Consider the following 27,915-nt stretch of genomic DNA (forward strand, 5'->3'; position numbering starts at 1 on the left):
CTTCAGCCCTTTCCATAGCAAGGAGAAAGGGTTCTACAGACAGGTCATGGCACCATGTGTGGGCAGGCTCTTCTGGACAAAGGGCTGCCTAGGCTGAAATCATTAACAGACTTTTGGTCAAGGATACTGCAGATACTTTACCTCCTTGATGACACAACTTCCCCCGGTGCCAGCCTTTGAGAGCGAGTGCTTCTCAGTTGCCAGGTCTGAGGCAGGACAACAAGTGGGGTCGTTGTGAAAATGCATGTAAAAGTCTGCAGCAGAGCAGAGTGTGCTGTGGGCCATGAATGAGTTACCGGTGTGCCAGGAGGCTGGGTCCCCTGCCCAGTCACCTTGGCTGTGAGCAGCTTTGTTTTTCACCCCAGGTTGCCCAAGCAATATGTCTGATGTGGGTCAGCTGGGCAGCACTGGTGGACCAGGGAGCGCAGCAAGAGGGAGCCAGGAGACCGGGTTTCTTCTCCTGACTCTGCCATGACCCACTGGGACATTGGAAAAGTCACATCCTCTTCCGAGTCCTGAGTTCTCCCTGCTTTAAAATGAGAGACCTGGGCAGATGGAGCCCTGGGTTAGCTGTGCACTTCATGAGTGGCAGATATTTGCTGAGAATGTTCTAGGCGCTCTGTTCTCGGTGCTAGGAATACAGTAGTGAGGATCCAAGGAGGTTCTTAGGAGCTACGGTGGGGTGGAGGGAAAGGCTGCGGGAAGGGCTCTCGATGAGATTCTGCATCCATTCCCGTTATTCACAGCAACTACACCTTGACCTCTTCCATACAGCTGAAGAAAGTGGCCTGTAGTTAATCCCATTGGATGCTGATGTCCCTTGACAAGAACTCTGGCCTGAGGGAAGGAAAGGAGGTGGCAGATGGAGGTCCCTGTGTCTTTGGATGTAGTGAGTAAGACTCCCACAGAGTTTGCCTAAGGGCTCTCTGGGCCTTGAGCCTTTCTTCCAGATTCTGCACACAAATCAAATAAATTAGCACACCGGCTCTGTAGTGTGTCAAGCTTTCCCTGAAAAATTATCTGTATGGATAAGGATTTGGCTTTCTCAGGTGGACTTGAGAAAACATTTTGCTTTAATGGTTGAAGGCAAAAATCTTAAACAAACATAGGTGTTTGGGAGAAAATGTCAAATACTGGGCTTCTCAGTCACTCACCAGCAGACCAGAGGCCCACCGCCTCCCTCCCCTGTGCCTGCAGCCCAGACTAATGAAAACATGTAAAAGGTCTTTGCACCGGGTCCCCCCTCATGGGCCGTGTGAATTCCCTCTCTGGGCTTCAGTGTTCTCATTTGTAAAGGATGTGGACCCTCTCTAGGGCACAACCCTGGCCTGCAAGATGTCGCACCAAGAGTCTGCCAAAGAAGGAAGACGTGAGGCTAGGCCATGTGAGGGCAGGGAGACACTTCGGAGAAGTCACCGGGGTCTAGAGTCTTGGCTCCAGCAGCCCCTAGAAAATGCCACGGAGACCTTTGCACTGAGATGTTCCCAGCAGGCAGGCCATGTACTGTATATGAGTGACCAGTTATTTTATAAACTTTTCACACGTTCCCTTTGTCTCTGGTCACAAATGCTCCATGGTGGGGAGGCAGCCTCTCTCCCACCCTTTGTCCAGCCAGGCTCCACCAGGAGGCTGGAGGCAGTGAGCCTCCCATTCAGGGTCCTCAGGGCCCAGCCAAGGATTTCTGCCAATTGGAGGGAAAAGATACCTTTAAAGATATGTAAGAAACTAGGAACTGTGGTGACCTATTGGAGTAGCATGTGGACAGATAAGAGACAAAGATGGGAGAGAGATGTCTGGTTGCCTATCTTTCTGAACAATACAATTTATCTATTCAAAATATTAAATTAAAAAATATATCCATATCCAGTGGAACTTGCTCGTCTCGAGTCGAATGAGCAGAGATTTTAATTTAACGTTGATTAAGCACCCTGTTTTGGTTCAGGCTGCTACAACAAAGTACTACAGGCTGGGTGGCTTATTAACAGCAGAAATTGATGTCTCACGGTTCTGGAGGCTGGATGTCTGTGATCAAGTTGACAGCATGCTTGGGTTCTGGTGAGGTCTGTCTTCCAGGTTACAAATGACTGTCTTCTCCTCATATCCTCACTTGGCGGAAAGAGGATCAGAGAGCTCTCCAGAGTCCCTTTTATCAGGGCACTAATCTCATCATGAGGGTTCCCCATCATGACTTAATCACCCCCCAAAAGCCCCGCCTCCTAACACCATCACATTGGGGATTAGATTTCAGCATGGGAATTTTGAGAGGATGCACACATTCAGTCCATTGCACCTCCTTTGTGATTTAGGGAAATGTATTCACATTAAAAGAGTTTTTTAAAAAATGTTTCCCAGCCTCGTGTACATAAAGCAACGTTTTATGGTTCGGTTCAGTTTTCTCAGTCTGTATTGTGGACTTGCAAACAACAACCAGCCAGGGCTCAGGAGCCCCATGGATAAGGCCTCTATCACCATCCTGTTTTGAACACGACCACTCATGGGAGGTATCACTGCCCCTCCAAGGAGCAGGACTAAAGGCAATCTATCAGTCCCCACATTGTGTCCAGCCTCTGAAGGGCCTCCATTCCCCAGGTAAGTCCCTTGAGCTTCCCCTGTAGGCCAGGCCAGTGCACACAGCAATCTACCCTGCTCTTGGTCTATGCTCAGGGGCAGTGGAATACAGACAATTTCTGCATCTGGGCCCAGTCCTTACTGAGAAGAGACACTCGATTCATGTTCGTTGGGCTTCCCTGGTTCGGTGCCAGTACCTGGACTTCTGTCCGAGCTCAGGGTGGAAGCCTTCTGTTATCGATCTTTCTTCCAGGCTCGAGAGTTTTGTTGATGAACCTCACCTGCTGAGGTTCCACTATTTTTCTCACAAACCACTGGTGCGTTCATATACCTGTTTTGATCTCATTGGATTCTCGGTTCCATCCAGTCATACTCCATAGACCTCTAAGTTCCCTCCTTCATCTCCATGCTGGACGTGCTTCTCCTCGCTGGGGCCCAAAGCAACACCATGGCCACAGTCAGCCTGTCATCCCAGCACCCGGGGCTGTCTCGGTTTTGCTGGGCTCTGTGGGTGGATCTAATTCCAGGTTCCTGTTGCTCCAAGTCTGGCCCATTCCCCTGGAGCTTAGCCAGCTGGCCTCATCCCAAACCATGACACCCCTCCCTGTATATTTCTGTGTGTGACTTTTATGGTTCATTTTAGCACGCATTTGTCCGAGTAAAAAATAACACTAAAACCATGTGAATGAGCTTGGGAATATGTAACAAAACCCACTAGATCCCAATCCAAAATTTCCCCCAAAGGCATTCAGAATTACAAAATGTAAAACGCAGAAGATGCCTTAGAAATGCTAGCGCATGTATTCGTCTCATCGTGCAGAACAGGAGACCAAGGCCTCGGATTCAGATCCAGCAGTTAGTTAAGGGCAGAGCCTCACCAGGCACAGGCCTCCAAGTCCGGCCTGGGGTCTGGCCTCCCCAGATGAACAGGGATGGAAGCCCAGGCATCCTTTCCAACTCTTCCTACCTGTCAGCCACTTTGCCTGAGCTCTCATCTTTGCTCCGAGCATTCCACTCTTCCCTGCTTCCAAGCTTCTTTTCTCATCCTCATTAACATCCCCAGGGATGTGTAAGCTGAAGTGGAGATGAGATTCAAAGAAGCTTTTTGTGTAGATTTCATCAAAGATCTGGGCAGGGAGGAGATGGAACCACCTAGAAGCTTGGGAGTGGTGTTTGGACTCAGCTCAGCCATCATCCCTACTTCCCCGTGCCATGGATGGTAAACGTGGGCTGCTATTCTTTAAACAACTTAAGTGATCTCACCAAGTTCTGATGGGACAGATAAGAAAACTATGTTCCACAGAATTCACTCTCCGACTGTGTCAACATGAATTTCAACATCTAGCTAAACATTAAAATAATCAAATGAAAACAAAAGTGACTTTATTTACCCAATTCCAAACCACCTGTTTGTTCTTGTGAACTGATGAGCCAGCTGGCTGGATGTCTTGAAAATTCACCTCAGGAGGCTCCCTCAGTGGACATCAGACTAATTTCTACCCTTCAAACAAGGGCATCTTCAGGGTTCTCCTAGCCAGTGGTGAAACCCCTGTTGTAATGGAATTTTGAAGAATGATCTCTTCACCTCTCCCTTGTCCACTCTCTGTTTTTGTTGGAGGCCTCTCTGGGAACTCTCAGTCCTTCCTTTTGCTCAGACAACTGACTACCTCCGAGAAGGCTCTACTCCCATCCTTCTGGGAACCCCCAAGGCTCTGATCCAGCCCAGGCCCCAGCTTCCCTCCACTCATCTTCTCTTTCAAGCCAAAGCACAATGTCCCTCCTCTCAAAGGTCTTGACCCACAGACAGTAACATTTCAGAGCTGGATGGTGCTTTGAGATCTTATCTTCATGCCATTTGCTAACTCGTTGACTACTTACTGCCTGAACCATAGAATTTGGTAATTACAACAACATATAACATTGAAGTTTATTCGTACAGGACATTCATATGTGGACATTCTTCATGCAAGGGTATATCGAAGGGTTACAATGTGAGAGGTGCTGTTCTAAAGATGACTGGGACACGGCTTCTGTCTCTGATGAGCTTGCAATTAAGCTGGAGCCACTAAATATGTGTTGAAATAAATACAATCAGAGGACAGAATAGAATAGACACAGGGGATGCAGAGACCATTTCTGAGAGTATGGGTGAAGAGGGAAGGTTCCCGGAGGTGATGGTATTTGAGTAAAGCCTGAAGGATTTGGATGGGTTGAAAGCAGGAGGAAGGGCATTGAGGGCAGATGGCATCTCACAAGTCAAGGGGCAGAGGTGGGGATGATGAGGAGCGTTTGGAGACCAGAACAGGGCTTTGAGATGGTTACTCTGACATTCCTGAGCCGTGTGGGTTTGAGGGAGGCCATTCAAGTCTAAGGAGAATGAAGGATCCTGGGCGTCAGAGAGAAAAAATCTCAGGATCAGACAGGAATTCAAGCTAGTCTTAGAGTAAGATTAATGAATTAATCTGAGTGTAAAGTAGATTCAAGTTCACAAACTTGACTGTATCAGGAAGAGTGCATTTCTTTATTTTCTTAAAAAAAATCCGAATCTATGGGTGAACCTAGAAAACATTCTAAGTCAAATAAGCCATACACAAAAGGACACATATTGCACTATTGTACTTAGATGAGGTACCTAGAGGAGTCAAATTCAGAGACAGGAAGTAGAATGGTGGGTACTAGGGGCTGGTGGTATCGGGGAGTTAGTGTTTAATGGGGCAGAGTCTCAGTTTGGGATAATAAAAAGTTTTGGGGATGGATAGTGGTGATGGTTGCACAACAATGTGAACGTACTTAATGCCACTGAACTGTACACTTAAAAATGGTTAAAAAGGTAAATTTTATATTATGCATATTTGATCACAGTAAAAAAAAAATAAACCTAAATCTGACTCTGAATTCCATCTCACGGGGCTCAGTGGAAATTCCATCTCAGTTGCTACGGGGTGGGTAGTGGGGTGACTTCTCTCCTTCCTCTAGGGTTGTGCAAAGGTCCTGGGTCATTTACAGTCCCAAAGCATTGGGGCAGCATCCCTGGTCATTGGTTCATCCTGGCTCCCACCAAACGCCCACGTGCCGATCCATGTGGCCCCAGAGACCAGGTTCTGCTGCTTTGAACTGGAAAATCTTGCACTTTGATGCCAGCCCCACCTGTTTTATCTCTCAATGTCAGCGCTCCCCATGGAGTTCTGCCACCAAACAGTGCATCTTCTGCTCTCCCTGGACCAACTGACTTCTTCTCTCTCCTTGGTCTGGGGGAAAACTTTCCACTAGGACCAGCTTCATGGGCGTGTGACCTATGCGGTCACACCAGGCCCCTTGCTTATAAGGATCTTGTGTTTTCTTTCATGCTCTGCTGTTACCCTTGTGAAATTCTTAATACGTTATGGGCAAAGGATGCCACATTTTAATTTTTTACTAGGTTCTGGAAATTCTGTAGCCCATCCTGCCTTCCTCTCTTCCTTGCTTCTCTCAAAACCATGTATGCCTTCCTTCCTCCCTCCCCTCCCCTTCAGAGACACGTTCACAATGTGTTCAAATGAGCTCAGTCTGAGATGATAAAGAGTCCCAAAGGGAGAATGTGTCCAGCAGGCAATATCAGCTGTTGTTTCAGAAACACAGACCTCTCCAAAGACAAAAGGGGCTGGGTATCTGCTGGAAACATGACGGAGGGGAATATACAGGAAGAGAACAGGCTAATTCATATTTCAACAAAATATCTCAATACAGTCTTTAAATCACTTGTTCATGTTCTCACACTTGGGGCACTTGCAAGACCTCCAGGTGGTGATTTCTTTACCAGTCATGAAGGCCTGGAGGTACAGATTTCGGAATTGCCCTCATAGAGGTGGGATATTATGTGAGTAGATGAAGCCCCTAGGAGGATTATGGCAAGAGAAGAGAAAGAGGTCAAGATGAAACTTGGGGGGCACTTACTTATATTTAGGGAGCACGATATAGAAGAAGAGACACCAACGGAAACAAGGAACAAGTAAAGGCCGTTCATAGACCATTCTAGCAAAGACCTAAAATGAAAATCAGGAGTCAAACAGGGTCAAAGTAATCAAGGAAAGACAAAGTTTCCAATAGGAGATGGTCAGTATTATCAAACAGAAAAATTAAAGAAAAGAAGAAACAAAAAAGTCCTTAGGTTAGAGGATTTGCACAGAGCAGCAGGGTGTGGAGACCAGTAGGAAGATGAAAAGGAGAGGCCATGTTTTATAGGTAAATTCTGTATTTACTTACAATGGGGGGCTAGTATTTCCCTGTGTAGCTGGGAATCTGGAATCTAACTTAGTCTGGATGTGCTAATTAGGTCCTATATATGGATCTATATAGTTGTGATCTCAATTGATCTTTTAAAATTATTATTAACAGCTTTATTGATGTATAATTGACATGCCATAAAATGCATCCATTTTAAGCGTACAATTGAATGATTTTCAGAATATTTACAGAGGCATGCAACTATCACCAGTATAATTTTGGAATGTTTCCGTCACCCCAGAAAGAAACCTTATGCCCTGTAGCTGCTCCCCATTCCCACCTCCTGCTCCAGTTCATCCGTGTTGTCCAGTACCTCATTCCTCTTTATTGGCAAGAAGTATTCTATTGTACAGATAGACCACATTTTGTTTATCCATTCACTAGCTGATGAAAATCTGGGTTGTTTCTACTTTTCAGCTATTGTGAATAACGCTGCTATGAACATCCAAGTACAAGTCTTTGTGGGGACAATTGTTGTCACTTGTCCTGGGTAGACACCTAGGACTGGAATTACAGTATCATACGGTAATTCTATACTTAGCATTTTGAGAAACTGCCAGACTCTCTTTCAAAACGGCTGCACCGTTCTGCATTCCCCTGAGCAATGCATGAGGGTTCCCATTTCTCTACATCCTTGATAACACTTGTTATTGTCTTTTCTTATTACAGCCATCCTAGTCAGTGTGAAGTGGTATTTCATTGTGGTGTTGATTTGCATTTCCCTAATGACTAACAATGCTTAACATAATGTGCTTATTGGCCAGTTGATAATTCTTTGGAGAAACATCTAGTCAAATTCTATTATCCATTTTTAAAAATTGAGCTTTTTGTCTTTTTGTTATTAGCTGTAGAAGTTTTAAAAGATATTTTGGATATATGATTGGCAAATGTTTTTCTCCCAGGTGGTGGGTTGTCTCTTCTCTTTCTTGATGGAGTGTCTTGAAGTGCAAAAGTATTTAATGTTGATGAAGTCCTATTTGTTGATTTTTTCCTTTATCACTTGTACTTTTTGTGTCATATATAAGAAATAATTGCTGAACCCAACATCACGAAAATTTACTCCTGTGTTTTCTTCTAAGTGTTTTATACTTTCAGCTCTTAGATTTCAGTTTGTGATCCATTTTGAGTTAATTTTTGTGTATAGTATGAGGTTATTGCCCCAGCACAATTGGTTGAAAAGACTATTCCTTTCTCACTGAATTTTCTTGACACTTTTGTTGAAAATCAACTGACCGTAAATGTTAGAGTTTATTTCTGGGCTCTCAGTTTTATTCTGTATGCTCATCCTTATGCCAGGACCACACTGTCAGGATGTCTTAGCTTTGCATTAAGTTTTGAAATCGGGATGTGTAATTCTTCCCGCTTTGTACCTCTTTTTGAAAATTGTTTTGGCTATTTTGAGTCCCTTGTATTTCTGGATGAGTTTTAGGATGAGCTTGCCAACGTCTGAAAAAAAAAAATCCAGTTAAGATTTTGACAAGAATTGTGTTGACTCTATAGAACAATTAATTTAGGAAGCATTGCCATATTCCCAATATTAAGTTCCTGCTCCATAAACATGGGATATCTTTCCATTTATTCAGGTTCCAAATTCTTTCAGCAATGCTTTATAGTTTTCAGTGCACAAGTCTTGCATTTCTTTTGTTAAATATTTCCAAGCATTTTATTCTTTAAATAAGGTGCTGGTGTTGTTGTGAATGGAATTATTTTCTTAATTTCATTTTTGCAATGTTTGAAAATACAATTGATGTTTGGATGTTGGTCTTATATCCAGCTATCTTGCCGAATTCGTTTATTAGCTCTAATAGTATTTTGTGGATTCCTCAGGATTCTCTGCATACAGAATATACAAGATCATGTTTCCTGCAAAAATACAGACGGGCACTTCTTCCTTTCTAATCTTGATACCTTCAATGGATTTTTACAACCACCTCGGGAGCTACATAAGGGCATTTTTGGCAGAAGAGAGAACTTAAGTCTAGAGAGGGTAAGCAGCTTGTCTGAGGTCACCTAGCTGGGGAGTAAGTCAGGACCAGAACAGAGGACTTCTGCCCCCGCCCCCCCCCCCCCCCCCCCCCGCCCATCCATCACTCAGCATTTTCACCACACCGCCTCTGGTTGGTTGAGACACAATCCGGGAAGACAATGGATGGCCTGTATCTCCGCAGCACTCCCATTGTCTTCCTTTGTTCTAAGCAGTCAGATTCAGTCAAGCAGGGAACAGAATGTACATTTCCCAGATGTCTACAGTATTTATATGTGCATCTATCTACAAGTGCTCAGTGCTAGGCACTTTCAAATGCTATCTCAATCAATCCTCAGAAAACCCTGTAAGGTAGGCATAGTGATCCCCATTTTACTGATGAGGAAACCAAGGCCGTGAGATATTAAATTACCCGTTCAAGATCACAGACCCCAGGTTCTGATGGCAGAACCATCAGTACCAAATCCTGTGCTCTTCCCGCAACCTCATGCTGCCTCTCCTGTCCTGCTTTCAGGGAAGTGGCTCCCAGGGCAGCACTGTCCTGTGTAACCATCTAAGCATCTATCCCTCAGACAGTGATCTGTCGTTACGTTATGCACGTGGCATATACCCACACACACAGACACCCGTAGTGCATGGGTCACTGCTTTTCCAGGCTTCCTCCAGACTGGGCAACCTCATGGGCGACTATGTTTTTAAACCCTTCTTTGTGAAGCTCAATGGACAATGCAAACAATAAGCGCTTCTGGGGGTGGGTGTAAAAGAGAGGATTCAACTCAAACACTCAGCTACTTTTCTCAAATGGCCGAGCCTGAACAGTTGTGGGGCATGGTTTAAACAGGCATCTTTTGATAAGCCACAGCTGGGATACTGACCCAGACCACCAAGATGCAGTTCTGGACTTGTCGCTTCTAATTACACTTGGTTCTTGGGGTCTGCGAGGGCATGGTGGTCCCAAGGAGCGTGGAGTCTGAGTCGCTCCACATCCCACTCAAGTGTTTCATGCTCCCTGACACTTAGTAGGAACTCAATAAATGCCTCTTTGTATTTGTTTTGAAGTTACCTGGAAACTGCTTTATCCTAAATACTCAGCCAGCTCCCTTTTAAGCTGTTCTCTTCCCCACCCCCCCAACGCCTCACAGTAAAGGAGTTGCTGTGGCCAGTCCATCAAGGGGCACATTTTCAGTCTTACAGCAGGTGGAAAAGTCCTACGGAAGTGGCAAGGATCATACATAGCTCTCTGATTCCCTTTGCCCTCTTCTCTCCGCTGCCAGTCCACACCCAACCCAGGATAGATTCTAGGAACACAAAGCAGAAATGGGTATAATGAAGTATTTTGCAAACTCTGTCAAGTATTTTAAGAGGCAAGTTGACACCCAACTTAAAGCTCTTATGGTTTACCTTTTTGCTAAATTCCAAACTGGTGAGTAATCCAGAGCTCTGGTGGCTTAAAACAACTTCTTTTATATTCCCAAGAGCTTTCAGGTTCGGGAGTGCAAGCCATTTATAACTGAGAGTCTGGAAAAGTTCTCAGAAACAACAGTTCCCTCGGGCGACATGGTGTGAGGTAGAAGGTATCCTGTTTTAGCCGAGCTTCCACTTCCAGGTGGTTCCGTGGTCAGCGAGAGAGTATGAGTTTCTTAATAACATGAAATCAAAAGGCAATGCTTCTGCCAAAACAAGATTACCTTGCATTTTACTTAGCCGTATTTTATATTTTTTTCAGTTCATTGCTAAATCCAGCCACATCTCCCCTCACGTGAGTGCCCTTCCTCTCCAGGTTCATACTCTCATCCTGGGCTCTGGCCCGGTCACTCCTTCTCCGTATCTTGAAGACATCTGTCGTGAGGAGAGCAATGGGCTAGAAGAAGGCGACATAGGTTCTAGCCTGGGCTGTGGCAGTATCTAAACTTTGTGGCCTCACAGTCTTTCTGGGTTCAAGTTTCTTTCCTGAAAAACTGCAGGGTTGAGGGCTCCAAGAGTTCATTCAAACATGATGGCAAGGTCCTCTTTCTTATCTACTGTCACGATCACCTCTGTCTGCTTCCCCCTAAACTTCCTGACCTTGGCTCACATCAAGGGAAAGACAAGGATGTTATCTGATCTTGTGTCCCCTCTTCACTGCCATTGCTACCCAGCCCAACTGGACCCGCAGCTTTGGTTAACGTTTGAAGGCACACACCCACACATTTGCTTTTCAAAGCCTGCATTCAGTTTTCACACACATCCCTCACCCTGTTAAGACTCAGCATTATCATTTTAAAAACAGGGAAATGGCCTGACTTGAGGGAGGATTTTGGGGATTAGAAACCGAGGCCAGAAATTTCTATTTAAAATCACATCCTTCACTACCAATTTCTCTGAGGAGCAAAGTTTAATTCTTTGGGGGAAGTATCTAATGGGCTCCATCCTCCTCTGGTTTTGCTGGAGTAACCCCCACGTGGAGTCGTGGCAGTGACGGGAGTGCTGCTGAGGGATGAAATCCCTGGTGCAGCCATGAGGAACTATTTATTATATCAGCTCCAATCCACTTTCCCAGCGCAGGCCCACTGGCCTGCTCAGCACACAGAGCCGCTCGGTTCCAAGTCTGAACCCTTGAAACAGCCTGACAGGCTGAGTGGCCACCCAGGTGGGTCACAAATGGAAAATCCAGGAAATTAAGTTTTAAAAGAATGGCAAATCTGTTTTCTTGCTTCATCACCCTCTCTGTCATTTTGATTCTTCTCAATCTTTCTAGATCTATTTGGGTTCAAGCCCAAGTGTTAATAAGGCCAGAGGTTGACTTCTACAGGGCAATCAGTACATCTTCCATCACAGAAGGAAACAAATGGAATGTACAAATGGCCTTATCAACGGACCCAGGGGATTAACAATGAATCTCACAATTGTGGTTTGACGTCTTTATTTTCAAATGTCTTCGCCATTGAATTGGCAATACATTTTCCAGAATCTTTTCTCATCAAAATTGCTTCTCCTTAAAGCTAAATTGTTCTTAAATTTTCAGACCTCTGGAGCTACTTGGCATCAGTTTTCACATGTGGCTTCTTTTGAACTCTTTTTACATCTTACATGAGATACCCATCTGTGGTCCCATGCAGGGGATTCCTAGGGACCACCAGTAAACACAGACAGGCGAGGCCAAGATGCAGCTTCACGATGGATGCCTCTCGTCATGTGCCTATCGATGACACAGATAGAGCATGAGTTCCCAGATCTTCAGACAATATTGGGAGGAGTGCAAATGGCAGTTGGTGAAGAAACAGCCTTCTTTAGTTTGAAGCCATAATCTCGGGCAGCGCTTGATTTTGTTAAATAGACTTGGGTTGGTATTTTAGAAAATATTTGCTTTGGAAGTCTTGGAATTTACCCCACAGAAGCCAAGCTCAGTTAACGTTTTCATAAGGAGAGACCACTGGGAAAGCTTCGGGCACAATATAAACCAATGCCTGACTTCTAGAATTGAAACATAAACACCAGAATGAAAACAAAGCCCGCTGGGCTTGTTCAACCCATGGGCCGTGTTACATTCTTTTCTGAGATAGACTTCTGCAAGGGCACTCTCCTTTAACATTAACTTAAGGGGACTTATGACAAGGTACTTCTGCTTCTAGAAATGACCTATTAGACTCTAGCATCCAATTATCAATCTTTTATTTTTATTAAAGAATGTATACTCCATGACAGCGGGGACTTGTGTCCTCGGCTCCTGGAACAGTGCCTGACATTCCTTCTTTAGTAAATATTCTCAGAGCACCTGCTATGTGGTCATAATGGGTGTGTATCATTCATTTATCATTTATTTGAAAAGTATCCAGTGCCTTCCATAAGCCCACAGATGCATTCTTCTAGGCACTGGAGACACACATGAGTAAAACAGGACAAAGTTTCTACCCCCATGAACTTACATTCCTGTGAAATTCCACAGACAAACAAATACGTATAAATAATGTCAGGTGATAATAAATTCTATGGAAAAAGTTAAAGAAGGTTAAGGGCACCCATGAAACCGTGGGTTTTGCTATGTTTGTCTTTATGCGGGGAATTTGGGCAAACTCTACCCATGACCCAATAATTCTACTCCCAGGTCTAGACTCTGAGGAGATGGATGTTCTGCCTTCTCGCTACAGTTTGTTTTGGTATGAATTTTGGTATTACAATTTAACCTACTTTTTTAAATGCTGTAATTGCTTATCGAAGGATTCATGTATTTCATCAGTTTGGAAAATTATCAGCCATTATCTCTTTTTTCTTTTTTTTGAGGAAGATTAGCCCTGAGCTAACATCTGCTGCCAATCCTCCTCTTTTTGCTGAGGAAGACTGGCCCTGAGCTAACATCCATACCCATCTTCCTCTACTTTCTATGTGGGACGCCTACCACAGCATGGCTTGCCAAGCGGTGCCATGTCCACACCAAGGATCTGAACCAGTGAACCCCGGGCTCCCAAAGTGGAATGTGAGAGCTTAACCGTTGTGCCACTGGGCTGGCCCCAGCCATTATCTCTTATAATATTGCCCTTCCTCCAGTCTCTCTATTCTTCCTCCTGAGTCCATTACTAGACGGAACATAGAATCTCTCAGTCTATTCTTCTTATCTCTAGCCTTTGTGTTAGATTTCCAGGGCTGCTCTAACAAATTACCAAAAACAAGGTGGCTTAAAAGAGTAGAAATTTCTTCTCTCACAGTTCTCAAGGCCAGAAGTCCAAAATCAAGCTGTTGGCAGGGTCGGTTCCTTCTCGAGGCCTGAGGGAGAGTCTGCTCTGGGTCTCTCTCTTAGCTTCCGGTGCTGCTGGAATTCATTGCTGTTCTTTGGCTTGTAGATTCCTCACGCTGATCTCTGCCTCCATCCTCACACGGCCTTCTCCTTTTTGTGTGTCCATGTCTTCTTCTCTTCTTATAAGAACCCTTGGATAATCTAGGATGATATCTCGAGACCCTTAACTTAATTACACCTGTAAAGACTCTTTTTCCAATAAGGTCACATCCCCGAGTTCTGGGTAGACATATCTTTTGAAGAGCCACCGTTCAACCCACTACAGTCTTTCTTTCCTATTTTAGTCTCTTTCCCTGATACGTTGACATCTGGGTCTTTCCATTATGTCTTCCAGCTCACCAGCTTTTCAGCTGTGTTTATGTGACTATTTAGCTTACCACCACAATTTTAACTTAAACAATTATATTTTTAATGTCCAAAATTCTGCTCGATTCTTTCTTAATCCTGCCCGGTTATTTCTGACCATCGCTGGCTGGGTAGTTGCTTCCTAGCGACAACTATTCACTATGGAAGGAAGGCAAGAGGCGTTGGTTGGGAACTACCTGCCTGTTCCACATCATTTATTTCTCTATGTGTTTAGCCAATTTTTTTTTTTTTTTAGCTCAAATTTGACTGAACTTAGTCTGTGGGAATCTGAGGACTTAAAACTGGAACTTGCCTTGAGGGAAGATATTCATTTTTTTCTCCAGGAAAGAAGGGACACTACTGACCCGGGACCACTTGTGAGCTTAGCAATACTTTAAAGATTTGTGTGTGTGTGTGTGTGTATTTTATCCAGGATCTAGTTCTATTGTAGACTGTAGTTATATTGTGGAGAGAGTCTTCAGAGCATCCCATCTGCCACCTTCACATCCGTGTTCCTCCCATGCTGTCGACAGTGGAAAGTGTCTATGCTCAGAATATTCAAGTTTAATCTATTTCATTGGCTTTGCACCAGCTGGCAATCTACAATTAAAAGCTATTCACTTATTTCCACATACTCAATATCTGCCTAATAGACTCAGATATTCTGGTTATGTTCCTTTAGTCTGCCTATCTGATTTGTACCAATGGGAAACATCAATTCCTCAGGGCAGTAATCTACATGAGCATGACCTGTGCATAATGCACTCGAACACTGCACTGTTTCTGTAGCACTTTTCTTCCTAAGAATTCTCAAACATTTTCATATTTATTAACTCACGTATTTTTAGGATTGCTTCATCTGGTGCAAAGAGGTGGGATTCTTTCAGTCCCATTTTAGAGATGAGAAAACTGAGCCTCAGAAGGCTGTAGCTGAAGACCACATCTCTCAGGGCCAAGGCCCACATTCTTTCCTCTTGCCCACGTTTCCCTGCAGCCACGACCTTCAGGGCCTGGGTAGCCAAGATGATGTACGGATAGCCGTTGCTTCTGCTTTGATGTTTCCACAGTCCTGCAATCATTCTCACGATGAAGTTTGCTCACTGAGTCCCTTTGAAAAAGGTTAAGCAAACTCTAACAGGTTTTTCTTTAGACCCCACCAACCTGAGAGTACCCAAGGTAACAGCATCCATCACTCATAGCCCATGCGCCTGTCAGTGGGCACCCAGAGCTCTGATCCTTAGCAAAGTCTTTCCCTTTCTGCAGTTCAGTTCACAGGGAGGTGAGTTCCCTCTGGCCCCACAGGTAGGCAGTGTGGCACACTGCTCAAGAGCCATACCCCAAGTCAGATGGCCTGTGCCATCTCCCTCCCCTAATCGCCTTGAGCAGGCTACTTAACTTCTCTGGGCTACCACTTACTCCCTACATAAAAAGAAGATAATGATAGTATCTACTTCACAGGGTTGATGAAAGGATTAAAAAAGTAATGCTGATGACGCAACTTGCATCCTATTTGGCATAAACTTAGCATTTGGTACCTTTTAGCTATGATGGTGAAGATGATGCTTGGAGAGGCGTTGGTCTGTTGGCTAAGGATGCTGACTCTGGAGTCAGACTGTTGGAGTCGGATTCGTAGCTCTATACCACTTACCAGCTACACGACCTTGGGATATTGACTCAACTTCTCCAAGTCTCTATTCAGTGGAGGTCACGACGGCCCATGGCTTTTAGGAGTGTTTTGTACTGGCTTTTTTTGCCCAACACCTGCCTCCTCCTCCATCCCACATACCCACCTGCCACTTTTGTGGACATCTGACCTGGTGCCCCTGGGGGGACAAAGACACTAGTGTGGAGTGATGGTTTGCGGCAGATGGGACCCAGGTCTTCTAATTGTCGGGCTCTTTTCTCATATACTGCACGGCCCCTTTCCACCTTTCGGGCTGGGGAACGCAGGCCAGACTTGATATAAGTGGGGTTCCTATTTCCCAGTATTCCAGAAGAAGAACACAGCTCCAACTTTCCAGTTGTTGTCGGAGTTTCCATTTAGAGAGAGTGCCCAGTTTTTAGCCCACATGTTGACAAGTTATAGTTTCCCATGCTAGTGCTTTTTGCTTTTCCCAATGATATGATAAAATGCCCTCTTCTGCAATGGGAGCCCCAAACAAAGGGTTTTTCTGCCATTCACTTTTGGCATCAACTCAGTAGTGGTACAGAAAGGGAGAGGGCAGGACTGTTATGGAAATCACAGCTGCCTTTAATTCAGTGATGATTATGTGATCCATTGACATGAATTCTCTCTCTCTCTCATCCCTGTTGGAGGAAGAAGGTGGCATGTGATTGACAGTCCTCCACTGACAGTGAAGGGGAGTGGATCCTGGTTTGCTGGAGCAGGGAGACAGGTGTGGGTTTGTAGATTTGGAAACTGGGACTGGGCACGAGCTGAAGGCATCTGTCAAAGACAAAAGAGAGAGAATGAGAGGCCTGGGGGACAAGGGGACAGATCTGAGTGGGGAGGAGTCAGGAGCCAAAACTGAGCACTGTGGGTACAGGGCGAGAGAGAGGGGGTCCTGGGTGCCGTGAGGCCGAGAAGAGAGACTTGAGAACTGCATCTCACGGGAGTTTGGAGGAAGCGCTGTGCACAGTGCACTGTCAGGAAATCTTCAGTAAAGCGCACGTTGCTCATTAGTGCTTTCGTGGGAGTGGATTGTTTCCCGTGAGTGCATAGAAGTGATGATTTCTGCTTCAAAGTTGCTGTGGGGTAAAAACAAGAGACAGCAAGCAGAGTCAGCAGATGCATGGATTACATTTCCTTCATTTTACAGATGAAGAAACTGGGAGGCCTCCAAGGTGACCGGCCAGGTAATTGGTGGAACTGAGGCTCAGTGTGGGCCGCCATGGACTTCAAGGCCTGTGCGGGTGCCCACTGGGCTAAATGTCTAAGTCCACTGTGCACTGCCACTTTTCCCCTTTCCTGTCCGCTGGGAAATTGCCATTGTATCTCAGAACACGAGCAGTAAGCTCAAGTGAATATACTTCATTTAAAAAATAATATTTTAAGATACTGTTGGGTGCAAATTAAATATAGATTAGTTGCAATCCTGGCAGGGGAAACTTCAATAACTTACTTCACCTACCTGAGCCTCAGTCGTCTTATCTGTAAAATATCTGCTACATGAGGCTAATGGGAAGATACAATGAGGTAATTCTGGAAACCTCTCAGCACAGTGCTTGGCACATAGTAAAAGCATCTGTTCTCCTTGGTTATAATTAGGGATGCTGCAGGCACGTAGTATCTTGTTTATTTCATTAGCTTGGCATAGGAGTAAAGCATTAAGAGCTCTTCTATTCTTTTATAATTGATTGGTTGATTGATTGATATTCTATCTTATTTCAGAAAAAGTACTTAGGGCCTCTTTGAAGAGCTTCCTCTTTCACTATCCAGTAGAGCTGCTTTCTCAGCTCTTGCCCCTTCCTGCCTAATTCATTCTTATCTCTAAGAGTTAAAATTTCAGTAGAGTCTGGGCCTCTGTCATTCTTCTCTCTTCAGAGTTACACGATTTATAAGCTGCCATGTCCCTTAGACTTGACCAACTAACTGCGTCCCCAGGTGGGTCTCCATTGCAGGTCCCCCCTCCCTCTTCAGACCCTACTGTGCTTTATACTTCCCTTCTGGCATTTTTCACAGCAGTCTTGGGTGACATTTTTCATACTTGTCTTATGGCCAATATTATACCGTAAGGCCCTTAAGGACTGGGATCACGTTCCTTTAATCTTGTGCTTTTCACAGTGCCTAATATTGTGCCTTAAACCAGAATGTCTCAAAGACATTCTATGCTGTCCCCTCTTTTTGAACCTAGATGGACCTCTGTGCAGCTTTGGCCAATAGAGTACAGTGAAAGTGATGCTATGTGACCTGTGAGTCTGGTCATAAAAATGCTAAGTACTTTCTCCTTGTTCTCTTGGGTTGCTTACCCTTGGAACAGACCCACCATGTTTTGAGGAAGCCCAGCAGCCACGTGGAGGGGCCCTGTGAGTGGAGCAGCTGACAAGTCCAGGTCAGGTCCCGGTGAGCAGCCAGCATGAATGACCTTCCGATAATTCCAGCCCCCAGGTGTCAGTCACTCCCAGCCTTTGATGCCACACAGAGCAGAGAAGAGCTTTCCCTTCCAAGCTTTGCCTAAATTGCAGATTTGTGAGCTGAATGTTGTTGCTTGAAGCCACTTAAGGTTTGAGGCCGTCCATTACACAGCAGCAGAAAACTCATCACCTGCCTGCTTCGATGTAAGGGATTTATAGGCCAAACAGAAATTCTAAAAAAAGGAGTGTTTCCAGAAAACAGTTTCTCTTGGGAAGGGAGCAATTTTGCAACTCTTATAAAAGGAGTGGATATAGGTGATGGTCATAAATGGTTGCTAAAATCATTAGAAGAAAGCTGATGAGAAATTTTATAGAAATGGGTTAGGCTGACACTACTGGAACCCACAGATCAGTCTTAACGAAAAGTGAGATAACCAGATGTTATGAGCACGTGATGAGATGGATGCAAGGGGAGGTACACGGCACCGCCGATGATGCATTCTCGTCTAAAAAAAAATCAAACGTAAATTTAATCAGACCTCTAGATTAAACTAGTAGTTTTCAAGAAATACAGGAGATAAAGGAATATGTTAATAACAGTAGAGGATATAATGAGCCAAATCCAGAATATGAGACATTTTCAGGACAAATGACCCAATTTCCTCAATAAATACATGGAGAATAAATAATAACCAAAATAGAGAACCATTATAGATTAAAGGAGACTAAACAATATACAATGTGTGGGTTTCCTTTGAACCATGATTCAGAGAAACCAACTGCACGGAGGGATTTCTGAGATAATCAGGGAAAATTGAACATGGACTGGGTACTAGATGATACGGAAGAATTATTGTTCATTTTGTTGGGTGTGAGATAATAGTGGCATTTTTTGAAAAGTTCTTCAGTATGAGAGAGGCATAGAAGGATTTAAGATTTAAGATATGTTGTCTGGGTTTTGCTTTAGAAATATTCCAGTGAGGGGAGGGAAACATATGAAACTGGGGCAGAATGTTCTTTGCTGTTGTTTATCACACTATTTTTGTACTTTTGAAAATTTCTGTAATAGAGAACTTTTAAATCGTGTCTAAGCTTTTCAGAAAGGTAAACCTAGACTCAGATCATAAGCACTTTTTTTCTTCTTCTTCTTTTTTTTTTTTTTGGTGAGGAAGATTAGCCCTGAGCTAACATCCACTATCAATCTTTGTCTTTTTGCTGAGGAAGACTGGTGTTGGGCTAACATCTGTGCCCATCTTCTTCTATTTTACATGTGGGACACCTGCACAGCATGGCTTGATGAGCTGTGCATAGGTCCAGGCCGGGATACGAACTGGCAAACCCCAGGCTGCTGAAGTGGAGAACATGAACTTAACCACTACACCACTGGGCAGGTCCCAGACCATAAGCACTGTTGAAGCAAGGTTGTGTGAGATTTGCCGCGGGTGAGTAGGGCGTGGAGGAAGAAGCAAGGCAAGGAAGCCGCGCACCCCCGAGGTCCAGGGCCTGGGTCTAAAGTGGTTGTGAGGCGGCCCCTTCAGTAGCCAGGGCCTGGGCCAGGCTCGCTGAGCTCAGGGGGAGGAGGGTAAGCGTCCAGAAACGCCCAGAGTGACTGGGTGACGGTGATGGTTGCAGGGAGATGAGCCTCAGACGAGAAAAAGGACGCAAGTGGCGGAGATCCAAGCTTGCTGCTCTCGGTACAGAGAAGGTTCTGGCGCTCCTGCACCAGAGGCACAGGGTGCAGCTGGGAACCCCACTAAGGACACAGTTCTGCCAGGACTCCCCTCCCCCCACCCTTGCCACTCCCGTCCTGCGGCCCACATTCTCCTCTACCGCAGCCCGGGCTTCTCCTGCCAGCGAGCAGGTCCTTACACCGGGCGCATTTCTTCCCAGCTTGGCCACCCAAAGGAATGGGTTCTCCCAACATGAGGAACGCGGGGGCAGGGCTCTGACCCGCCCAGCCTGGATCCTGGAGCAACTGTCACTGTGGCCAGGGTGTCACTATGCCCGAGAGACGCCCCACCCTCTTCCCACTCACAGTAGCCAGAGAGGAGGGCCTGTAAGCTCCTGATTGGACCACCCAGGGGGGAGGGGGGGAGGAATTTCCCAGGGGACGGGGGTAGCTGTTCCTAGAAGGACAAAGGGGTGCTAGAGAAGTTAAATGTCCACTGCAGTGACCATTACAAATATGATCTCAAGCATAAGTAGAAGATAAAAACAACGACAAAAAAAACACATAGCATTGGAGATTGGATTGGTGGTTACCATAGGGAAGGGGCGGGGGAGGGCAAAAGGGGTGATTAGGTTCACATGTGAGGGGATGCACTATAATTAGTTTTCAGGTGGTGAACAAGATGTAATGTACACAGAATTCGAAATATGATGTACATCCGAAAATAAATAAGTTAATTTAAAAAAAACAAATTGGGGTTAAAAATAAAACACTCACCTTAACTGAAAGAGAAAAGGAGAGGAGGGAGATAAAGGGCTGGGGTCAAGGATAATAAAATACCAAATAAAAAGCAGCAGTTCTAAAACGGAAAGTGAGACAAACAAGGATTAGGATGGGGCGAGAGGATGAGGGCGTGGAAACACAACAGAAGACAAATGCGTAAAAAGGCGATCGCCCCCGGTTCCGCAGGCTGCGTAGTTCACACCCGCTGCTGGCCTCGCCCCCTGTCTCGGCCTGCCTTCTTAGCACGTTTAGGATCTTCACAAGCCTCTTTAAGCATCCTGGGGTGCCTTCGAAGCGCGAGAGGCGGAGACAGAATCCGAGGCTGGTCGTGGGTGAGGCTGCGGGCGGCGGAGAGTACTGTGACCGCCAGCAGAGGGCAGTGTGGGGCCAGGCATTTCCCAGGCGCGGGGAAGGCGCTGTCTGAGTCATCGTGAGCCCCGTGGTCAACTTCTGAATTCAGGATTCATCCTTTGCACACCTTCCTGAGCAAGACACGTGTGTGGTGATGCTTCTTTTCTTTTCCTTCAAGGGGATTTGAGAGTCTGCTTCAGAATACGGTGTGTAAATACGAGGTAAAAAATAGGCAGCCCAGCCTCATCCTTCTAGAAGCCATGGAACCCTGCGTACTATTTGATAGAATTGCCCTTTAAAAGGGGATTTAGGAGGTCGTGTGCATTTACCAACTGCCTATGTGCCAGACACTGTGCTAAAGTTTTACCTAGCCCCAATTATTTAATCCTGCAAGAAGATATGATTATGTCCGTTTTTCACATTAGGAAACTGAGGCTCGCTAAAGTTAAGCGACTTGTGTGCGGTCCCACGGCACGAGTAAGACTCACACTGTCTGTTGGTTTCCAAAATGCTTTTCCCACATGCTCTTGTAGGTGCTCAGCGCCTGCCAGTTCTCCTCCTGTCTGATGCTTCTGTTTTTACTCAAAAAGCTCTGTTTCAATGGTGTCTGCTGCTTGGACTGGCAAACTGTCAATACATCAAAAAGATGCTTCTCACACCTAGCCGAGTGATGAATTGCTCATTTGAGTTACTCTTTCATCCCTAAGGCAAATTATCTTTCAACACATTTCATATATGCTAAGAGCACCCAAGGAGAATTATATACACAAATCATTAGATGAGGCTCGGTGTCAACTCAAGACAGTGTCTGTTTATGTGCCCATCACTAGTGCTCGTTGATCACAGCAGAGAAGATGTGGCCACAGCTGAGACCCAAAGTGGTTTTTCCTGTCATGACTTGGGAGGCGGGTCTCACTTCCCCATGGCCACACCTGGCAGTGAACTTGGACAGGCCAGCATCACACCTCACACATTCTAGCGGTGACAAACTAAACTAACCCCTCTGAAAATAATGCTTTCTTCCATTTGTTTTTTACCCAAAAAAAGGAGGTTACAATGGTGTTTTGCATTTTTTGCATTTTTTTTTTAGATTGGTTGGTTCACACTAGATAGAGCCATTGATGTTGCTAATTGCCTTGCACTCTTGAAGAGCTGAATTGGATCATGCTTTATCAGTTGCTGGCATTCCTGGTTGACCCAATATTATTTTGGTGTCTGGTCCCTGCCTTTGGAGCTCATCCATCAGCCATTCCAGGTTCCACACCAATTGAAAAGCTGGATTGGAGAATGTGGCTTGGATCCAAGACCTAAATGTGTCTCTTTTTTTACTGAATTGAACTCCTCATCCTTACCCCACACCTTGCCCCACTCACAGGTGGGGCAACAGGAGAATGAGAGCAACTCCCTGCCCTAACGGGAGGAGAACTCCTGTCCCGGGTGAGTTTATGGAGAGAGAATGCAAAAGTGGGCCGCCCATCACCTGCAGGCAGACAGGAGGGAGAGGGCTGGCGCCTGTTTTATGCCAAAGTAACCACCCCGGGGAACATGAGGAATGTGGGCAACCTGATGTCACTGGCGGAGAGGAGAGCAGCTGAGTGGGCGGGGGGAAGATGGATGCCCTATCGCCACGGAGAGGGTAGGGGAACTTCCGGATAGAGATATTGGCTGAATTTCTCTCCTGTATGGAAGAATAAAGACCAGGAACAAGAAATTTGTGCCTCCAAACACCCACCATCCTTACAAGACCCTAGAAGGACTCAGTAAAACAGGGATGTGTCTCTAAAGAGAATCCGTCTTAAATGCACTAATTAATTCAAGCTCTTTTCCAACTTTGTACAGAGGTGAGGATAGATTAAATTGTCTGGAAATTTCTTTAAGCTTTGATAAAAATTAGCTTTCCCAAAGTAAAAAGTGTTTAAAATAAAAACTCCAAGACTTATATTTTCGTCCTCATGCGGGAAAATAATTTTTGTTTCTTTTCCTGTATTCTAGTTGATAAATAATTGCACCAAGCTAGTGCACTCCAGAAAAAATAAAACAATGCATTCTTTTGGGTCCAGTGACCTCAGAACTATGAGCGTGAATGTCTCTAATCAGAAATATTTCCCTTTTAACATTTCAGGGTTATTTTTGGTGCTGTCCCTCCACTTCACACTATAATCAAAGCCTGTTATCTCGGTCTTGCAATATTTGTGACTCAGATTCCAGCCAGGGCTGCGTCTGGCACATACATCAGTGGTCGCAGTTAAAGATGCTCAAATTGTAAGCTTTTCTTTCAACTTGATCTTGCATATTTCATTTGAAACCACTTCTTATGCCAAATTCTGCCTTTGAACAAAATAAGAAAATAAGATGTATTTCCTAACAGGGGTGACCTGTAAAGCAAGTTTCAATTTGTCAGGTAGGTGCTTGAGCGAGGCATTGTTAATTCTTTCAGGTCTCTTGGATGTCAAGTAGTTATTTGAAAGCCCGCTAATCTAAACAGAGTCTAAACTAATCTTAAGACACTCCAAATGCTCAAGGAAAAATGCTGAGAGCAGTCCAGTGGTGGGAAAGCCTGACTTATATAACATTCTCAGACTGCACGGCTTAGAATTGGGTGTATAGTTACTTCTTGGAGCCATGTCAATTTGAGGTGATATATATATGTTCCGTCTCCAAAATGCACCCATTAACTTGAGACCCCCAGATTTCAGACCTTTGAGAGCCTCTCTTTCCACAGTTGGACTCTTTCCAGAGGGAGAGGGAACATAAGAACCCTGTCTGCTTTGTTAGCATTCCTTGTCTGGCAGCATTCCCTCCTTTAGAGATATTTACGGTACTGTTTGTGCATAACAGTCAACTGCAAGACAGAGGAGTGTCTGGCTCTCTGGGCACGTGTGCACCTCCACGTGGTTACCTTGGTGAGAGTCTCAGAAGCAGACCTGGATAATGAGGCAATTTCTATTAAAATGACCAAGCCCTAGTGGGCTGGTGAGCAGCCCAGTGGCTGGAGGGGAATGGGTGCAGGGAAGGATGCAGGCTGAGTCAATGAGATCTGGCCTGGTACTGGGGCTCTGCCCTCTCACCAGCGGCATGGCCCTGTCATTCAGCCGCTTGGAGCTTTAGTTCACCCCCCTGCACCATGAGGATAATACTGTCTATCAGAGTTATGTGGAGACTAAATAAGATGGAAGCGTAAAGCACCTAGTTCCGGATACATGGAAGGCGGCCAAGAGCTGGGACCTAGTCTTATTACTAAGCTGATCAGCAAACACCTGTCAGGTTGGTTCAGGCCTTTGGCCTTCAGGTTGTGACCTCTCCTGAGGCTCACTTGGCCTCTAGCCCATCCATGCATTCTCCCAGGGAAAGTGCTTCCTGAGTAGGCTGGTCCCAGGAACCCTGAGCCTGGACTGACCCGGTCCCCCAAAGTCATCCTGTCCTTGGGGGCAGAAGATTTACAGATTGCCTAACAGCAAGCACAAGAGCAACAGCTCCCGTTCTTGTGGGCTTATTAAGCGCTGCCGCTGTGTTGTGTGCCAGTTCACACACTGGTGAACTAGTGTTGGAACATCACGGTGGTTAGGAGCAAGAGCTCTGCATCCAGGCTCACTCAGCTGAATCCTGGCTCCACTCCACCCACTGGTGCGAGACTCCAGGCAAGTTACCTCTCTGGGCCTCGGTTACCTTACCTGTGAGGTGGGGCTAACAGTGGTCCTTATTCTGTAGAGTTATTGTGATGGTTAAATGCTGTGTTGATTCCCTAAGGCTGCTATCACAAAGTACCACAAATTGGGGGCCTCAGAACAACACAAGCTTATCGTTTGACAGTTCTGGAGGCCAGAGGTCAGAAATCAAGGTGTCAGCAGGGCCATGCTCCCTCTGAAGGCCCTAGGGGAGGGCCCTTCCCTGCCTTCTGGCTTCTGGTAGCCCCAGGGTTCCTTGGCTTGTACATGGCCATCTTCTCCCTGAGTCTTCATATCTTCTTCCCTCTGTGTGTCTGTCTCTGTGTCCAAATTTTCGCTTTTTATAAAGACATCAGTTATATTGGATTAGAGTCCACTCTATTGACCTCATTTTAACTTGGTGACCTCTGTAAAGACCCAGTTTCCAAATAAGGTCACATTCTGAGACACTAGGGGTAGGACTGGACCATAGCATTTTTTGGGAGGACACGATTCAACCCATAACAGGTGAACTGAGAACAATCCTTGGAACATAGTAATCATTACACAATCCAGCCAGGGAAGTATTATTATTATTCCCATTTTAGAGATGGAGAAATAAGACTCTGAGAAGTTAAGGATTAGCCCCAATTCCCACCACTAAAAAGGGGGAAGACCCCTTAACCCAAACTCTGGTCTGTCTGACCACGTACCTGTCATCTCCCCACTGAGCCCATCATCTCCCAGAGGTGGACAGATTGCCCACAGCCTGGTTCTGGATACCCATCACCCATGGTTGTAACCAAGACTTCCAGTGGGTGACCCCAGAGGCCCGCCTGCAACTCTCGACTCACAGCTCACCTGAGAGCTGCCTCTGGGTGAAAATGTCTGTGTTCGAGAAGAACAATTTCCAAGATCCTTATTAATATTTCATAACCTGTATTTATATTCCCATGTTTTGACCAAATTGATGTGCCTAAAATATAACTTCATTTTTCCCTTTTCAACCAGCTGTTTTGATATCTAGTAGATGCAGACACATTCGTCTAACGGAAACACACATGGGCCTCTGAAAACACAATGAATGGCTTTAGAAATTAAATATTAATGTTATTTTGTATAGGTGATACACGCCATGGTTAAGAAAGCTTTTATATAATAGAGAAATTCCTCATTGGCTGTGGAACCTGAGTGTTTAGTGATATAACCCACTATGTAGTTGGTTTTCTGCATATACATTTAGAGGTGTAAATAAATGGTTAAAAAAAAGCCAAGAAGTCTCGTCTTGAAATCAGCATATGTTTTCTGTTCCGGGATACAAATATAACCACTAACTCTACTGTAGCCATGAAAAGTGAAGTGCAAAAACATTATATTGATAGATAGGCGATCAGCGTTCAAGTTGCTGTTGTGCTCTTTGCCCCTCCACCCCACGCATCATTTATTAGCACTGTGACCTTGAGCAAATATTCAACCTTTTATACCTAATATATATAAAAAGCAGAGAGTTATTCCTTACCTTGGAATTTACAGGTGGAGGATTAGACCAGGGAGCCAGTTGAAGTTCCTTCCATTTCTGAGATGTGTGTGGGACCGTTAGACACTGACAAGGCCCTGTGCTGGTGACATCAAGCAGCTCAGGTGGTCCTCAATATTTGGTTAAGGACCCTACCCAAGTGGTCAACATGATTTTCTTGGAAGATTCATCTTATGCTTCTCTTTGGCTGCCATGCTGGGCATTCTCTACTTGTCTCGGCCCTGCTTCCCCTCCTCTAGTCTGCCTGGAGACCCGGAGGCTGGTCTTGATGGATCGCCTCAGCTGGACAGACGGAGGAGAGTGAGGTTGGGGGACTGACTCTTGGGTTCCGAGCTGGCCACACCTGCTCCCCTTGCTCTTCGAGCCTGGAGTGGGGGCAAGGTGGGTGGTAATGGCTCCCCGCTACGGCTAATTTTGCGTTGCTTCACCATCTCTTATTGGTTCCTCATAACCCTGGCCACCCCTTTGTAAATAGCCCCTTTAATGAAACTCTGTTCCATCTGCCAATTGTGCCAGGACCTTGACTGAGTCAATCGATGACTCTCTTGAATTATGCTGGCCCAGCATGTCATTACGAGCATTTCACCTTTCAAGGAAAGTGAACACTGAGAGATGGAAAGAGAAATTCTTCATTTCACCTGAATGAGAGGCATCCACCCCCTCACCCCGTCATCATTTTGCACATGCCATCACCTCTGTCTGCAGTGCTCTTGGTGCCTGGAAAACTTCTCCTTGGCTTTCATGTCCCAGCCGCTCTAGAAGCTTTCCCTGACTCCTCCAGGCAGACTTGGCTGCTTCTCATTGTACATTCCCGCTGGTCTCCTCGCATACCTCCTCATTCCGCTTCTCAAGCTTTCCTATTATTGTGAAATAGGAACAAACAAAAGATGCTTTTCACGGCAACAATTACAGCTGCCAGATAAAATACAAGATACCCATTAAATTTGAATTTTAGATAAACAACAAATAACTTTTTAGCAGACACATGTTTCATGGAATATTTGGGACATACTTATAGTGAAAACATCATTGTTTATTTGAAATTCAAATTTAACTGGGAATCTTACAACTTTTTCTTTTCTTTTATCTTTTTTTTTTTTTGTGGCTAAAATAAACCTGGCAACTCTAACTAAATGGCCTTCTAAAGTGGGTGGTTCCTGTTGGAAAAAACACTTTCTTTTTTTCCCCTTCTTTTCCTTTTTCCTTTCCTTGCTTTCTTCCCTCCTTCCTTTCTTCCTTTTTTTTCAGCATTCTGTGAGCTAAGGAACTCTGCAAAGCTAGGAGTTGAGCAGGAACTCTAGAGGGCTGAGTTGCTTTTGGGAAAACTTTGAAGTGTGGAGAGAAATTTTGGAGGGAGGTGCCGTGGAGCAGAGCATGGAGCAGAGATGAATCAGCAAGATATACAAGGCTGGGACCTTTAGAGTGGGGGCCCAATGAGGAAGCCCTGGTCGGGGTAGCTGAAAGGACTTTGAAGAACTTGGATGTCTAATATTCAGCTTAAAGTCCTTTGTGCTATTCTCAGTCTTCCCCTCCACATCCCACAGAATCCTCGGTAAAGTTCCCCCCACTCTTGAATATTTTGGAAATTATATGTGTACATGTACACAAAGATGCTCCTCAATTTGCACAATTTGAATAAGCACAAAATCCAATTACCACAGTTTAGGTAAATAATACCAGTTCCCCAACAGCCTGATTCAAATTTTAGTTACCACAGTATATGAACTAAAGTAAATCTGGCAACCTTCATTGTAGCGATTGTGGCATAAAAAGTATAAACTTCACTGCCAACTCTTCATCCACAAATCACTATGTAAATAACAAATGTACATCATAATCAGTGACCAATCACATCCCTTCTTGCAAAGTCTGTTGGTGATTGGTTGCTGCACATTTGTTACTTAGTTCATGCACAGACAGCAAAAT

The 27,915-nt window shown here is 45.1% G+C and overlaps 1 protein-coding gene and 1 long non-coding RNA gene across 2 annotated transcripts in view; one reads left to right on the forward strand and one right to left on the reverse strand.

Moving 5' to 3' along the window:
• The window catches only part of ENPP6 (ectonucleotide pyrophosphatase/phosphodiesterase 6), a 103,789-nt gene that overhangs the window by 9,911 nt on the left and 65,963 nt on the right, over positions 1–27,915 (forward strand). The window lies entirely within an intron of this gene.
• Positions 14,171–26,814, reverse strand: LOC139080034 (uncharacterized). The gene is made up of 5 exons (XR_011534156.1): positions 26,683–26,814; positions 25,972–26,354; positions 17,901–18,511; positions 16,543–16,679; positions 14,171–16,377 (listed from the first exon to the last, which is right to left on the reverse strand). It is a non-coding gene; the product is annotated as an uncharacterized lncRNA (long non-coding RNA).

This window comes from Equus przewalskii, chromosome 28 (assembly GCF_037783145.1).
Source record: "Equus przewalskii isolate Varuska chromosome 28, EquPr2, whole genome shotgun sequence".
Lineage (NCBI taxonomy): Eukaryota > Metazoa > Chordata > Mammalia > Perissodactyla > Equidae > Equus > Equus przewalskii.